The sequence below is a fragment of the Zingiber officinale genome, chromosome 2B, assembly GCF_018446385.1.
Source record: "Zingiber officinale cultivar Zhangliang chromosome 2B, Zo_v1.1, whole genome shotgun sequence".
NCBI classification, from domain to species: Eukaryota; Viridiplantae; Streptophyta; class Magnoliopsida; order Zingiberales; family Zingiberaceae; genus Zingiber; species Zingiber officinale.
Window position 1 is genome coordinate 138,977,234 of NC_055989.1, and position 16,396 is coordinate 138,993,629.

Here is a 16,396-nt window from a genome sequence, read left to right on the forward strand (position 1 = left end):
ATTAATTTATTATTGTTTTATATAAAATTTAACTATAAAAAACTTAATATTTATAAAACTCATTTATATTCATTCAATTGTAAAAAATATATAAAATAAATAAATTTATATTTCATTTTTGTGAATAATTTTAAAAAATATTTATTAATTTATATAAAAATGTAATTATCAAAAATAGCACATATAAAAATGTTTATGAATTATCTTATATTTTTTTTCAAATCTAGGGGTGACAATTCAAGTCGAGTTTGGATTGACGGGTAGATTGATTGGAACATCAAATGTGAACTCAAATTAATTAATATTTTAGATCAAATTATTCGACCCGAACCCATTTCGTTTATTTGTATTTGACTCGAAGGCGACCTGATATGATCCACAATCCGAATCCAATCTGAACCCGACCCGAAGTGACCCATTTATAAAAACATGATTATCTTAACCCGAACTCAACCCAAATCCGACCCGAAAAGATCTATTTTATTAAAATATACTTATTTTAACTAAATTTAACTAGAATCAGATCTAAATCTGACCCAAAAATATTTATAAATAGGTTTACGAGTTGTAATCAGATCATTTCAGGTTGATTCGAACCTGATCTATTTATTAATTGTGTCAATCAGGTTGATCCAAACTCGACTCGAACCCAATAAAACTTAATCCTAACCTATTCATGAATAAATAAAAATCTAAAATAAATTCTAAAAATAATAACTTTGATAGTTAAATTTGATTAAAAAATTGAACAGAATATTCATGAAATTAAGTTAAATTCATGATCATATGATGAAAATAAATAAATTGCAATTGTATTATATAACTAAAGAAGGCACATTTCAAACACACACATAAGAAAGCAATCTGTATTTCGTTAAAAAAAAAAAACAATCTTTAGTTGAACAGATTGATGAGAATAACAGACAAACGAAACTTTGTAGTCAAAATTTTATTTATTTTCCTTTCAAAAAAGGAAAATCATGACATCAAGGAGATACAGTGGGCGTCTCGACCGAAAAAGCACCTTTGCTACCTTTCTTTCATTCTTGCGTATGGATTTGTAGTAGCAAGCGTAGAGAATCAATTGGGCAAAACCGAAAAAATAACCCAAACCATTGGGAATCTGCAAGGCAAGAAAAGAAGTTTAGATCGATCGTCCCGGTGAGTTTAAGATCTATCGAAAAGTAGTAGTGATGCTTACGAAAAGGTTAATGTCAAAAGGCAGGAAAGCATAGGTGGTCCAACAAGCTGTAAGGGAGAGTGTGAAGGGAATGTACTCTACACTTTTAGTTTGGATCACAAGTTTTTGCAACAATGAATTATATATCATGCCAAAGTCATTTGAAATGAGAATTAAAATATCAAAATACACTCCACAAGGGAGAATATGAAAATATCATGCCAAGCTAGATTTTGGAGCTGCATGATTATTGATTCTGTCCTAGAGTTGAGTCGATGGACGCTGGACACGTGGCGCTCTCTGCTGACTCCGCGTAGACTCTGGGATGACATGGTCTCCGGTGAACCTGCAACAAAACCGAGCCGGGAAAGGGATCCCGGCGATGACCCTCCGATTCTCAAGTCAGGCGAGGGGAAATCAAAACAGCACAACGAGACCAAGAGCTACAGTATATGAGAATGCATACCTCCGTCGAAGGTTGGGGGCCCTTATATAGGGCTCCCCGGAGGCGCGTGCACGCTCTTCGAAGCGTGCATGCTCCTCAAAGCATACCTAGAAATGGTCGTGTCAGAAAAGTGCGTCTGACGCCATACCGCAACCGTCCGAGCATATCTCTGACGTGACAGTGGAAACTTCCACCGTACGATTCTCTGTCTAATCCAGCCGTTGACCCTGCTATCTGTCTCCTTTGTCCTTTTTTGCATCTTGTCTATTCCCGGGTCCGCCCAGGCGCCCAGGTGGTCGGACGCATAGGCGTGGCGAACCGAACGGGGAGCCCCTAGTTGCTCAGATGGGCATACGTTCTTTAGTTGGTCCACAACTTAGTCGAGCGGAAGAGTCGCTCGGCGCAGCAATTCCTTGGTGGGCTGATTGAGCGTCGGAAGCCCGACCCATGGTCGAGCTATATTCACGCCGCCTCCGGCGACTCCTGGCCGATCGGACTTTAGATCTGGCCGATCGGACTTTATATTCTCTCCACTCGGCGAAATCTTTAGGTTGGTCATGACCTCCACGCGTCGTTGACCGTCGCCCATGTGAGCCCCTCCCTACGCTTACCACCGGATCACGTGTCTCCCCCTCGAGTCTAGTCGAAGGAGGCTGTAAGTCTGACTGATTGGACTGGTTTAGTGTTTTTCTGGCCGTCCAGCAGCGATAGTAAAAGGATTGAGGTGGGCTTGGGCGACCCGCTCGACCGAACCTCCTTTAGCCAGTCGGCGAGGCGTGCGCTTGTACTTGTTTAAATATTTTTGCTACGCGTCCGAGTCCACTTGTGGTCAAAAGCTATCGTCATCGAGATCCCTTTGGAATTTGTGCAAATCCTTCGTATTAACAACGAGCACGCGACCACGCCGGATAATGGTCTTCCTTAAATGCTGCCTAGTAACCTAGTGACACGTGGAAACCCCGCTGTCATCGTACGACAAAGGTGACAGCATCGATGCGACACGTGACTGTTCGAATTTCACGGCCGGATGCAAGCCTCGATTCTGGTGACCTAAATCGAACGGTTCTGACTGGCCGGGCTAAACGCTTATAAAACCTCAATGTCAACCTCTGGTCCATCGCTACTGTCTTTGTGCTTTGGTGATTCCTTTCGCTTCCAGCTCTCCGGCGAATTGTTCATTCGGCGCTCCGGCGAACTCTCGACACCCTTCCCCTTGCGCTTTGCTTCCCTAGTAAGCTTCTTCATTGCTTTACCTTGTCGCCTTATTCCTTCGTTTTGGTTCTCTCTTTGTTCCTATTCTTGCCGGTTCTTCTCTGTTGAACCACCTGAAAAAACATCGAGTTTTTCCCTCTCCGGTCATGACCAGTTCTTCTGCCCCCTCTCCCGGCCTTTGGTATCAAACCATGGAGAGTCGGTTTGATTCGGGGGATGCCTTTAAACTGATCAATACCTATGACATCCCTGCTGACCACAAACTAACTTTGGCGGAGTCATCCGACCGGCCTTATGACCCGCCGACCGACACTGTTACCTTCTTCTGCGACCAGTTCGTAGGTGGCCTTAGGTTTTCGATCCACCCATTCATCATAGAAGTTTGCAACTAGTTTCGTATTCCGCTCGGCCAGCTCATGCCCAATTCCTTTAGGCTGTTATGCGGTGTAGTTGTGCTCTTCCGAGTGCATAACATTCCCCTTAAGCCCCAAATTTTTCATTATTTTTTACTACCCCAAGCAATCAGAGCTGGGCACCTTCTTGTTTCAAGCTCGGATCGGCTTAGTTTTCTTTGATAAAATGTCTACCTCCAACAAGCATTGGAAGGATCATTTTTTCTTTCTGAGTTTTCCCGAGCCACCACCCTTCCAAACCAAATGGCAAACTTCGTTGCCGACTCCCCCCGACCTGAAAAGGTACCGAACCGAGCCCACTTTTCTACACGTGGCTAACCTGCTAGCCAGGCTAAAGCTGGACATCCATAAGCTACTGCCCGAAGGGATGATGTACTTATTCGATTTAAGCCCGATCCGAACGCGGCTTCTGAACGGCCCTGGTAAGGAATAACCTTCTCTCCTTTTCTTTGCGTCTAACTGATTTCTTTTCTCTTTCTTGCAGCCGAGACCATGATGAAATCAGTGGTGTTCGGCATGCTGAAACGCAAGGCCACTGAGATAGAGGTGGCTGCAGCGTAGGAGGCGGAGAAACTTGGCCTCACCCCGATCGGCTAGCATGAAGGCGAAAGTGAAGAGGCACAAACGGCGGGCGAGGAGTCTGCCGCTCGGACGGTTACCACTGATGCAGCCGGGGAGACCGCTCCATCGAGTGCGCAACCGACCGCTCGGCCTGAGGAAGCCGAGTCTACTGACGATGAACTTCCGTTGGTTGGGCGCAAACACCGCTGAATGGGCACCCCAACCCGCTCGGCCACCTCAGCCATTCACGTGTCCGAATAGATGGGCGATCCTCCTCTAGCTCCAGCGTCTGTGGAAGCGCTGTCGTCCGATCGGACCCTATCTCAAGGAGACTAGCCTTCCGACCCCGTCGCTGCTTAGCCTCTCAGCTCGCTCCCTCCAGCTCGCCAGATAATCAAGCGATCTCTCATTCGCTCAGAGCCGATCGGACAATCTTCTGCCCCTTCTGCGTCCGCTCAGTCTACTCCGAGCCGGCACAGGACTATCAAAGCTTTGCTCCACTTACTGACAGAGGAATATTTACAGAAGGTCGAGCAGCTGTCGAGCCCCGAACACTTGATAACCATTCGGGGACCCCTCGTAAAAGTCTGGGAGGACGACCGAGCGCGCGTGAGCGTGATGCCCCCTGGGCTGCTCGGCAATAGTTATATGCAACAAACCACCGGGGTAATTCTCTCGAGCCTTTATTTTTACGCCCCTGTTCGACACTAACTGTTTTTCTTTTGACCGGGTTGCAACATTAGGTGGAAAGTATAGCGGTATGCCACCGCTTGGCTTTTCTTGAAGAGGAGTTCAAAAAGCTCAAGGTTTCAGGTGGGGCTCCCCTTCAAGGCCCCTCTTATGCAGAGCTAAAGGCCGATTTTGATAAAACCAACAAACTGCTGGAGGCTGAGCGACACAAATCTTCTGCCTTGCAAACTATGGTGGACCGGCTTGAAACCCAGGTCAAAACATACGACAAGAAGATCACTTTGGCCACCAACAGGAAGAATTAGGTCATCACCGACCTGGAGGCGAAGAATGCTGAGGCCTGGGCGCTTGAGGTGAAAGTCAACGAGTTGACCGACCTGCTTACTGCTGAGAAGAAAGGACGTTCGGCGGAGGTGGCCACTCTTCAGAGTGATCTGAAGACCCTTCAAGACGCACTGGAGGCCTCCCGAGCTGCCTTCAAAGAATATCAGGATGCCGAGCCGAGCCGGGTGGTTGTCATGCAGCAGAACTACATCCGCTTGGAGAAATTCGTGGAGAAAACCTGCGCTCGTCTTGTCCACACATTTGAGCTAGCCAATACTTCCACGGTCGACTACCTGAAGACCAAGGGTCGGCTGCTTAAAGAATTCACTATTCCCATCCGCGATCATGCTGACCTTCTGACCACGATTCTGGATGAGATTTTTAATTACTTAGAGTGAAGTCGTGGATGTATATTAGCCGTTCGGCCTATTTCACTTTTTGTACTCGCCACTCAACTAATTTTGATCAATGAACCTTCTATGGCCCTTCCTTGGTTGCACGTCCAACCGTCGTGTGTAGTCGAGCTGTCTATCTCTTGTGAGTCTTTGCCTCTCAATTTGCGAGTTACCGCTCGGCAGTCGAGTACAAGACCATCACTCTTCCGTAAGTTTCCTTACGATTACGCGATGCCAAGGCTAGAGCCTCCGGCTACCGCTCGGCGATCTACGAACCTGGGGGTTTATAGTCGCCGGTCCGACTCTAAAATTTAATGTCGCCGCTCGACGATCTTCCGAGCGGGATATTTATGGTCGCCGCTTCGACCCTAAAGTTTAACGTCGCCGCTCGACGGTCTTCAGGCCGGGGGGTTTATAGTCGCCGGTTCGATTCTAGAGTTTAACGTCGTCGCTCGACGGTCTTCCGAGCGGGGTATTTATGGTCGTCGCTTCGACCCTAGAGTTTAACGTCGTCGCTCAATGGTCTTTAGGTCGGGGGGTTTATAGTCGCCGGTTCGACTCTAGAGTTTAACGTCGCCGCTCGACGGTCTTCCGAGCGGGGTTTTTATGGTCGCCGCTTCGACGCTAGAGTTTAACGTCGCCGCTCAACAGTTTTCAGGCCAGGGGGTTTATAGTCGCCGGTTCGACTCTAGAGTTTAATGTCGCCGCTCGACGGTCTTCCGAGCGGGGTATTTATGGCCGCTTCGACCCTAGAGTTTAACGTCGTCGCTCGACGGTCTTCAGATCGGGAGGGGGGGGTTTATAGTCGTCGGTTCGACTCTAGAGTTTAACATCACCGCTCGAAGGTCTTCCGAGCGGGGAATTTTTGGTTGCCGCTTCGACCCAAGAGTTTAACTTCGCGCTCGACGGTCTTCAGGCCGGGGGGTTTATAGTCGCCGGTTCGACTCTAGAGTTTAACGTCGCCGCTCGACGGTCTTCCGAGCGGGGTATTAATGGTCGCCGCTTCAACCCTAGAGTTTAACGTCGCCGCTCGACGGTCTTCAGGACGGGTGGTTTATAGTCGCCGGTTCGACTCTAGAGTTTAGCGTCGCTGCTCGATGGTCTTCCGAGCGGGGTATTTATGGTCGCCGCTTTGACCCAAGAGTTTAACTTCGCGCTCGACGGTCTTCAGGCCGGGGGGTTTATAGTCGCCGGTTCGACTCTAGAGTTTAACGTCGCCGCTCGACGGTCTTCCGAGCGGGGTATTAATGGTCGCCGCTTCGACCCTAGAGTTTAACGTCGCCGCTCGACGGTCTTCAGGCCGGGGGGTTTATAGTCGCCGGTTCGACTCTAGAATTTAACGTCGCTGCTCGATGGTCTTCCGAGCGGGGTATTTATGGTCGCGGCTTCGACCCTAGAGTTTAACGTCGCCGCTCGACGGTCTTCAGGCCGGGGGGTTTATAGTCGACAGTTCGACTGTAGAGTTCAACGTCACCGCTCGTCGGTGTTCCGAGCGAGGTATTTATGGTCGCCGCTTCGACCCTAGAGTTTAACGTCGCCGTTCGACGGTCTTCAGGACGGAGGGTTTATAGTCACCGGTTCGACTCTAGAATTTAACGTCACCGCTCGACGATCTTCCGAGCGGGGTATTTATAGTCGCCGCTTTGACCCTAGAGTTTAACGTAGCCGCTCGACGGTCTTCAGGCTGGGGGGTTTATAGTCGTCAGTTCGACTCTAGAATTTAGCGTCACCGCTCGACGGTCTTCCAAGCGAGGTATTTATGGTCGCCGCTTCGACCCTAGAGTTTAACGTCCCCGCTCGACGGTCTTCAAGCCGGGGGGTTTATAGTCGTCGGTTCGACTCTAGAGTTTAACGTCGCCGCTCGACGGTCTTCCGAGCGGGGTATTTATGGTCACCGCTTTGACCCTTGAGTTTAACGTCGCCGCTCGATGGTCTTCAAGCCGGGGGGTTTATAGTCGCCGGTTCGACTCTAGAGTTTAACGTCGTCGCTCGACGGTCTTCCGAGCGGGGTATTTATGGTCGCCACTTCGACCCTAGAGTTTAACGTCGCCGCTCGACGGTCTTCAGGCCGGGGGGTTTATAGTCGCTGGTTCGACTCTAGCTCGGTCGTTCGACCATAATTATGTAAAACCTTTTTGATTCCCCTTCCTGTGGTCGAAGGAAATAAAAGATGATAACAAGTATATCACATATTACATTGGCGCACTTTTCATCCAGCTCGGTATGGCTGGAGGTGGCTTGCATTCCACGATCGCTCTATCTTCCGCCCGTCTTCGTCCTAGAGGTAATAGGCTCCCGACCGGAGTTGTTCTACAATCTTGAAGGGCCCGACCCAAGGAGCTCCCAGCTTAGTCACATCGCCAACCGGCTTGACTTTCTTCCAGACGAGGTCGCCGACCTGAAAAGATCTAGGAATTACCCGCTTGTTGTAGTTTTGCTTCATTCTCTGCTGGTACACCATTAGCTGGACGGCGGCCTTGGCTCGCGTCTCGTCCACTAGGTCCAGCTCCAGGCGCCTCCGCTCGGCATTGCTCTCGTAGTAGTGTTCGGTCCAATCAGATTCTATCCCGACCTCCACTGGGATGATGGCCTCTCCACCATATACCAAGTGGAACGGGGTCTTGCCCGTTCCTTCTTTGGGCGTTGTTCGAAGTGCCCATAATACACCGAGCAACTCGTCTACCCAACTCCCGCCGTTGTTGTCAAGCCGAGCCCGCAGAACTCGTAAGATCTCCCGATTGGCGACTTCTGCTTGCCCATTGCTTTGGGGATACGCGATGGAGGTGAAAGCCTACTGGATGTCGTACCCCTCGCACCACTCCCTAAGTTGTTGGCCCGAGAACTGCCTTCCGTTGTCTGAGATGAGTCACCGCGGGATGCCGAACCGACAAATGATGTGCCGCCAGATGAATTTTTTGACCATCTGCTCGGTTATTTTAGCCATTGGTTTAGCTTCGATCCACTTAGAGAAATAGTCGACCGCTACTAGTAAGAACTTCCGTTGTCCGATCACCATTGGAAATAGTCCCACAATGTCCATGCCACATTGATCGAACGGGCAGGACACTGTGGATGTCTTTAATTCTTCCGCGGGACGATGTGAGAAATTGTGGTACTATTGGCAGGATAAGCATGTGGCGACTGTCCGGGTGGCGTCCTCCTGTAAAGTTGGCCAAAAGTAGCCGGCCAAAAGAATCTTTCTCGCCAACGAGCGGGCGCCGGATGCCCACCGCATGAGCCTTGGTGTATCTCTTACAGAATATAGTCAACATCCTCCAGGCCAACGCATTTAAGCAGAGGCCTGGAGAACGCTTTTTTATAGAGCTGGTCGCCACTGAGGATGAACCGACCAGCTCTCCTTCTGAGCACATGCGCTTCCAACCGATCGGACAGCGTTGCTCCTGACATCAGAAATTCTGTTATAGCCGTCCGCCAGTCATTTGGAAATGTGAGCCCCTCCATCCGGTCGATGTGGGTGACCAGCGATACCTGTTCGATTGGCTGCTGGATGACGATCGGTGATATCGAGCTGGCTAGCTTAGCCAACTCATCCGCAACATGATTCTCCGCTCGGGGGATCTTCTGGATGAGCACCTCTTGAAAACTGGCCTTCAGTTTTTCGAAGGCCTCTGCATAGAGCTTGAGCCTGACGCTGCTCATCTCGAAAGCTCCCAAAAGTTGCTGAGCAACCAACTGCGAATCAGAATGAATCAAGACTTTGTCGGCTCCCACATGCCTAGCGGCTTGTAGGCCTGCTATCAATGGCTCATACTCTGCTTCCTTATTGGTCGCTCGATAGTCCAGCCGTATGGATAAATGCATCCGTTCACCATGGGGAGGGATCAACAGCACTCCGATCCTGCTTCCTTGCCGATTGGATGATCCGTCCACGTACACCTGCCAGGTGGCTTCGGGCTCGGGCTCTTGTACCTCCGTGACAAAATATGCTAACGACTGTGCCTTGATGGTCGTCCGGGGCTGATACCGTATGTCGACTCACTAAGTTCTATGGTCCATTTGATTAGCCGACCGGACGCCTCTGGATTGAGAAGGACCCTCCCCAGGGGCTGTTTATCATCACCACGATTAGTGCACCAAAAAATAAGGGCGGAGCCTCTGAGCGGCAAGTATCAGCGCAAAAGCTAACTTCTCGAGACCAGTGTAGCGGGACTCAGCATCCTTTAATATGTAACTCAAGAAATACACAGGTTGTTCTTCACCGTCCGACCTCACAAGAGCTGACTCGACGACATATTCAGTTGAGGATAAGTAAACTCTAAGGGCTTCCCCGGCGACCGGCTTGGCTAACACAAGTAAAGAATTAAGGTATACTTTGAGCTCCTCGAAGGCTTTGTCGCACTCTACACCCCACTGGAACTTAGTGGCTCGTCGCAGAATCTTGAAAAAGGGCAAGCTCTGGTCAGCGGTCTTCAAGATGAATCTGGATAGCGCAGTTATTCGTCCCGTCAGGCGTTGAGCTTCCCTCATATTTCTGGGAGGCGGCATGTCTTGCAGCGCTTTCATTTTACTGGGATTCGCCTCTATACCCCGCTCGATCACGATATACCCCAAGAAGCGCTCGCTTTTTGCTCCGAACAGACATTTCTGGGGATTTAGTTTGACCCCGTATGTCCTCAGCGTCTCAAAGGTTTCCTCTATATCTGCACAAAAGTTGACCGCTCGGACTGATTTAATAAGTATATCATCAACGTATACCTCCAGGTTTCGCCCGATCTGCTTCCGGAACACTTTGTTCATGAGCCTCTGGTATGTAGCACCCGCGTTCTTCAATCCGAATGAAATCACGTTGTAGCAGTAAGTACCATCCGTAGTTATGAAGCTTACTTTCTCCTGATCATGACGGGCGAGCGGCACTTGATGCTACCCCTGATATGCGTCCAGCATGCATATCAGCTCGCACCCAGCCGTCGAGTCCACCATTTGATCAATCCGGGGCAGAGGATAAAAATCCTTCGGGCATGCCTTGTTCATATCTCGGAAGTCGATGCAGACTCTCCATTTGTTACCCGGCTTGGAGACCAGCACCACATTTGCGAGCCAGCTCGGGAATTGCACTTCTCGTATATGGCCGACTTCCAGAAGCTTCTCGACTTCCGCTCGGATGATGACATTCTGCTCCGCGCTGAAGTCCCTCTTCCTCTTCTTTACGGGCCGAGCGTCTGGTCGGACATGAAGCTCGTGCTGTGCGACGCTCGGCAAGATGCCTGGTAGCTCGTGTGTTGACCATGCGAAGACGTCATTGTTGCGTTGTAGGCATTTGATCAGCTCCTCCTTTGGGCTGGCTTCCAGGTCGGAAGCAACGAAGGTGGTGGCATCCGGTCGGCCATCCTAGATCTGCACTTCTTCCTTTTCTTCATAAACTAAAGTGGGAGGCTTTTCAGTTATAGCATTTACCTCGATCCGGGGAGCCTTCCGAGCGGACCTTGACTCGACTCGGACCATTTCCACATAGCAGCGCCGTGCTGCCAACTGATCGCCTTTGACCTCTCCCACTTGGTCCTCGACAGGGAACTTGATCTTCTGATATAATGTTGAGACGACAGCCCGGAATTCGCTGAAGGCTGGTCGGCCCAAAATGAGGTTGTATGCCGAGGGCGCGTCCACTACGATGAAGTTAGTGGTCCGCGTCCTTCTGAGCGGCTCTTCTCCGAGCGAAATGGCCAATTTCATCTTGCCGACCGGCTGAACCTCGTTACCCGTGAATCCGAATAGGGGCGTTGTCATAGGCAGCAGCTCTGCCCTGTCGATCTGAAGTTGGTCGAATGTTCTCTTGAAGATGATGTTGACCGAGCTCCCTGTGTCAACAAAGATGCGATGAATAGTGTAGTTCGCTATTACCGCTCGGATAATGAGGGCGACGTCGTGAGGCATTTCAACTCCCTCGAGGTCGCCAGGGCCGAAGCTGATCTCAGGCCCGTTCGCCTTCTCTCGGCTTCACCCTACGACATGGACCTCCAACCGTCGGGCGCACGACTTACGAGCTCGGTTGGAGTCTCCACTGGTTGGCCCCCCCAGTGATGATGCTGATTTCCCCCCGAGCGGTGTTGCTTCTATTTTCTTCCTCCTTAGCAGACGGTCTGGCCCGTTCGTGGGAGGCTCGGGGGTTGCTTCTTGGTTGGTGTGGATGTCGCTGCTCGGGTGACTGTCTAGCTGTTCGCCGTCCAGCGTTTTGATGGTTATGATGCCGGTCAGGCGAAGGCGATCGACGGCGATAGTTCCTTGGCTTAGCGAGCGGGGTGAGACTCCGACAATCGCGGGTGTTGTGGGTTGCCGACTGATGAAATGAGCAAAACATGGGAGTCCATACCTTTCCTCGAGGCTTAGGTCGTTCGGCCTCCACGTGTTGGACAGTGTGCGGCCTTGATTCCTGATGCGACCTCATCCCCTCGACCCATGGTCTTCTGGGTGGTTGATGAATGGCTTGAGACCGTCGCTCGGCCGGTGCTACTAACTCTGCTGGTGTTTCCTTCTTTCGGGCCGCTTGCGCTTCCTCCACGTTGATGTATTCGCTCGCCTTTTTCAACATATGGTCATAATCACGTGGAGGCTTCCTGATCAGCGAGCAGAAGAAGTCACCATCCATCAGCCCCTGGGTGAAGGTGTGCATCATGGTTTCGGATGAGATTGCGGGAATGTCCAGAGCGGCTTGGTTGAATCGCTGGATGTACGCTCGGAGAGTCTCTCTGGCCTCTTGCTTCATGGAGAACAGACTAACGCTGATCTTTTGGTAACGCCTGCTGCTTGCAAAATGGTGGAGGAAAACCGTTCGGAAGTCCTTGAAACTTCGAATCGATCCGTCCGGCAGCCTCCGTAACCAACGTTATGCAGAGCCGGACAGGGTGGTAAGGAAGACCCTGCATTTTACTCCGTCGGTGTATTGATGAAGAGTGGCAGCGTTGTCAAACTTACTGAGGTGGTCGTCCGGGTCGGTTGTACCATTATACTCTCCGATCGCCAGCGGGGCGTAATGCCTTGGGAGCGGGTCTTGTAGAATCGCCTCAGAGAACTGATCCGCTCGGGAGATGACTCGGATCGAGGCGCCTTTCCTTTCTTAGCATCCCGCACGGACGCTTCATCGGATGATCCCTGGTTGGCTTGGGCCAACTCGGACGGAGTGTGGAACAGGGCCCGATGGAAGGGAATAGGGGCAGTGGACGCTTCTCCTGGCGTGCCAGTCTTCCCTCTATTCTGCGCCCACGTGGAAAATTACTCTGGTCAATCTTCTGGTGCCGCTCGGCCCCCTGATGCTGAGGTGGCATGTTGTGCCAACCGCTCAGCGTGAGTCTTTTGCTGCTGTTCCACTATATTCACTGCTCGTGCCTGAATGAGTGCGTCGAGCTCTTCTTGGGAGAGCGTCACGGTGTGTTGACGTCCAGCTTCTTCCATCGCCTCGGCTCCGGATTCAGGTGCGTTCCCACAGACGGCGCCAATTTGATCCCATCTGAGAGTTGAGTCGATGGACGCTGGGGACGTGGTGCTCTCTATTGATTTCGCATAGACTCCGAGATGACGTGGTCTTCGGTGAACCTGCAACAAAATCGAGCCGGGAAGGGGATCCCGGCGACAACCCTCCGACGCTCAAGTCAGGCGAGGGGAAATCGAAACAGCACAACGAGGCCAAGAGCTACTGTAGATGAGAATGCATACCTCCGTCGAAGGTTGGGGGCCCTTATATAGGGCTCCCCGGAGGTGCGTGCACGCTCCTCAAAGCATACCTAGAAATGATTGTGTCAGAAAAGTGCGTCTGACGCCATACCGCAATCGTCCGAGCATATCTCTGACGTGACAGTGGAAACGTCCACCGTACGATTCTCTGTCTAGTCCAGCCGCTGACCCTGCTATCTGTCTCCTTTGTCCTTTTTGCGTCTTGTCTATTCTCGGGTCCGCCCAGGCGCCTAGGTGGTCGGACGTATAGCATGGCGAACCGAACGGGGAGACCCCCTAGTTGCTCAAACCGGTATACGTTCTTTAGTTGGTCCACAACTCAGCTGAGCGGACGAGCCGCTCGGCGCAGCAATTCCTTGGTGGGCAGATTGAGCGTCAGAAGCCCGACTCATGGTCGAGCTATATTCACGCCGGCTCCGACGACTCCTGGCCGATTGGACTTTAGATCTGGCCTATCAGACTTTATATTCTCTCTGCTCGGCGAAATCTTTAAGTTGGTCATGACCTCCACGTGTCGTTGACCGTCGCCCATGTGATCCCCTCCCTATGCTTACCACTGGATCAATTATCTATGCAAGCATAATACTTGTATGAAAGATTCACTTTCAGTCGTCCAATCTACCATAACTTAATCTAGGTAATTGACGCATTGGTAATGAACCATCAAGAACCAAGAGTTATGATTCGAAGTCAAAGAGAAGAGTTATGATGCTACATTTCCGACGGAATCTTATATTCCGTCGGAAATGGAAATAATACCGACGGAATTAAAAATTCCGTCGATGATTACGAATATTATCAACAGATATTGTTTTCCATCGGTATGACCGTCGGTAAAACTATATTTTTTTGTAGTGATGCTAGCTTGTAGTAAGAAATGATGATCCAACGAATGAAATAGGAAACAATGATAATCTCATTGCAATGATAATAAGATTGTTCTTACCATGACTGAAAGGGGAGAGATATACGTGCAAGTTCCAGAGATTATGCAAAAGATACCCACAATAAAGGACCTCTTATCGTAAGTGGGGGCAAAGTGAAGCATCAAAGTTGCAACTACAAACACAATTTCAACTATCAATACTGAAATGACCCTTACTCTACTTTATTTAAATTATATTAGAATTTTTTTTTATAATATATATGGCCAAAATATATACTTATAAGATCAATATTTAAAAATTATTTACTAACATTTTTGAAATAAAATCTCAACTACATTAAAATTCAAATTTACCAGTCATGCACACAAACATAAGTCTAAACAAACTATCTAAAATCATTCAAACCTCAATCTTCAACTTAAAAATTCAACATTTTAGTTCAAAAATATTCGGCTCTCTCAATTTAAAAATCATCTCATAAAAATTCATTTAACGTAGTTTTACAAAAATTCAAGGTCCTCAGGAGTGTACTATTATGTCCGGTCCAATTAAGAGTCAAAGCCTTCCGTCTCCATTTTTTCATCACATACAGCCATTCAACGTAACCCTAGTGAGTCTAATGACTCAACACACTCAAATCCTAATAGTAAATACATAAATATACTGTCACATGCATTTAAAAATACTTTTAATAAAAGTATATAACTTTAAATCATTTGCATTTACATTCACATAAATATTTAAAATACGTTAAGCATTATATACCTTTTCCTCATCATTAATCTTAGACATTTTAGGAGAAGTTTGATCATTAAAAGTGACTCCTCTATCCTCTATTCGATTGATCGATCTATAAATCATAGTACCAAGAGGTGGAGTTCAGCGACCACTTCTTCGTCACATCCCTTTGGCCTATATATGATAATTCGATACTGGGCTCTCTTTAGGGTCTTTTCCCATAATCAAGCTCCCTTTGGGGTCTTTTCCCTCGCGATATTCTCATTAATCATTTTGTAAGTTCACCGGAGTTCAACAACCACTTCTTTGTTGCATCCCTTTGGGCTATATATATGAGAATTCGATACTAGGCTACCTCTGGGGCCTTTTCCTGTAACCCGGCTCCCTCTGGGGTATTTTCTCTCACGGTATTCCTATTAATCATTTTATAAGTTCATCGACAACATCTTCGTTGGATCCCTTTGGGCTATATATATGAGAATATGATACCCAGCTCTCTCTGGGGCCTTTTTCCTCACGATATTCCCATTAATCATTTTGTAAGTTCACCGGAGTTCAACGACCACTTCTTCGTTGTATCCCTTTGGGCTATATATATGAGAATATGATAATAGGGTCTTTTCCCGTAACCAAGCTCCCTCTGGAGTCTTTTCCCTCACAGTATTCCCATTGATCCTATTCGAGTGTGAGTATACGGACGCTGGGAAGATGGTGCTCACGTTGACTGGATGTCGACTGAAGATGGCGTGGGCCTCCGATGAGCTAAGCCTGCAACCACAGAGTCACTAGTATTGAGTCGGGGAGGGGTTCCCCGACAATGGCCCTCCGACGCTCAAATCAGCTACCGACGACGAATAAATGAAGTAGAGAAGAAAGGAGCAGCGTAACCGTAGCAACAGTAGTAAAAACATACCTCCGATGAAGCTCTAGGGCTTCTTATATAGAGCAACCAGGGGGTGCATGCACGCTTCCCAAGGTGGGCACGCTTCTCAAAGCATACATGGAAAAGACGTATCAGAAAAGCGTGTTTGACGTCATACCTTAACAGCCCGGGCATATCCCTGATGTGACAGTGGAAGGTTTCACCGTACGATTCTCTGCCAAGCCATGTCACCGATCATGTCATATGTCGACGACACTGGTCCCTAGGAAAATATTGTCAACTGCTCCCTTTGTCTGCTATTGGGCCGAGCGAGAGAGCCGCTCGGCCAGTCTGCCGTCCAGGTGATGCAATGGCTGAGCCGAGCGTCCACTCGACCGATGAGATGCTGTCCGGCTCTATCCTGTCGAGCGAGGGAGCCCTGCCTGCCAGGTCGAAGTCGCGTCCATTGCTTAGCCGAGTGGGATGGTCGCTTGGCCTTCGTCTCTTCCTGCTTTGCCTTATGAGCGTCGGAAGCTCGGCTTCAGACCGAGCTGTCGAAGTGTCGGGCCGGCTACTCTTCCTACTGATCGGGAAGGTAGCTCGCCGGATCGGACGCCTACCCAGAATGTTGACCACTTTGACCTCCTGCCAGGCGGGCCCCGCCTTACCACCGGATCACATGCCTCCCCCTCAAGTCTAATCGAAGGAGGCTGCAAGTCCGACTGACTGGACAAGTAGTCTGGTGACCGATTGGTTGATCGGCTGATAAATGAGTTGGATCCTGATCGGCCTCTGTAGGACTGATCTTTATCTTCCGATCGGTGCCTTGAGCCTTTGTACTTGGATATTTTTCCTTATCACTTTCAGAGGGGCACGAGCCGGACAGTCAATGCTGACGTCACCCAAATCTCCTCGGGGTACGTGTAAATCACTTCCATTAAGGCCGAGCACGCACCCATTAAATGTTGCCCTATGGGAGGATGCCACGTGTTGCTGGCACAGC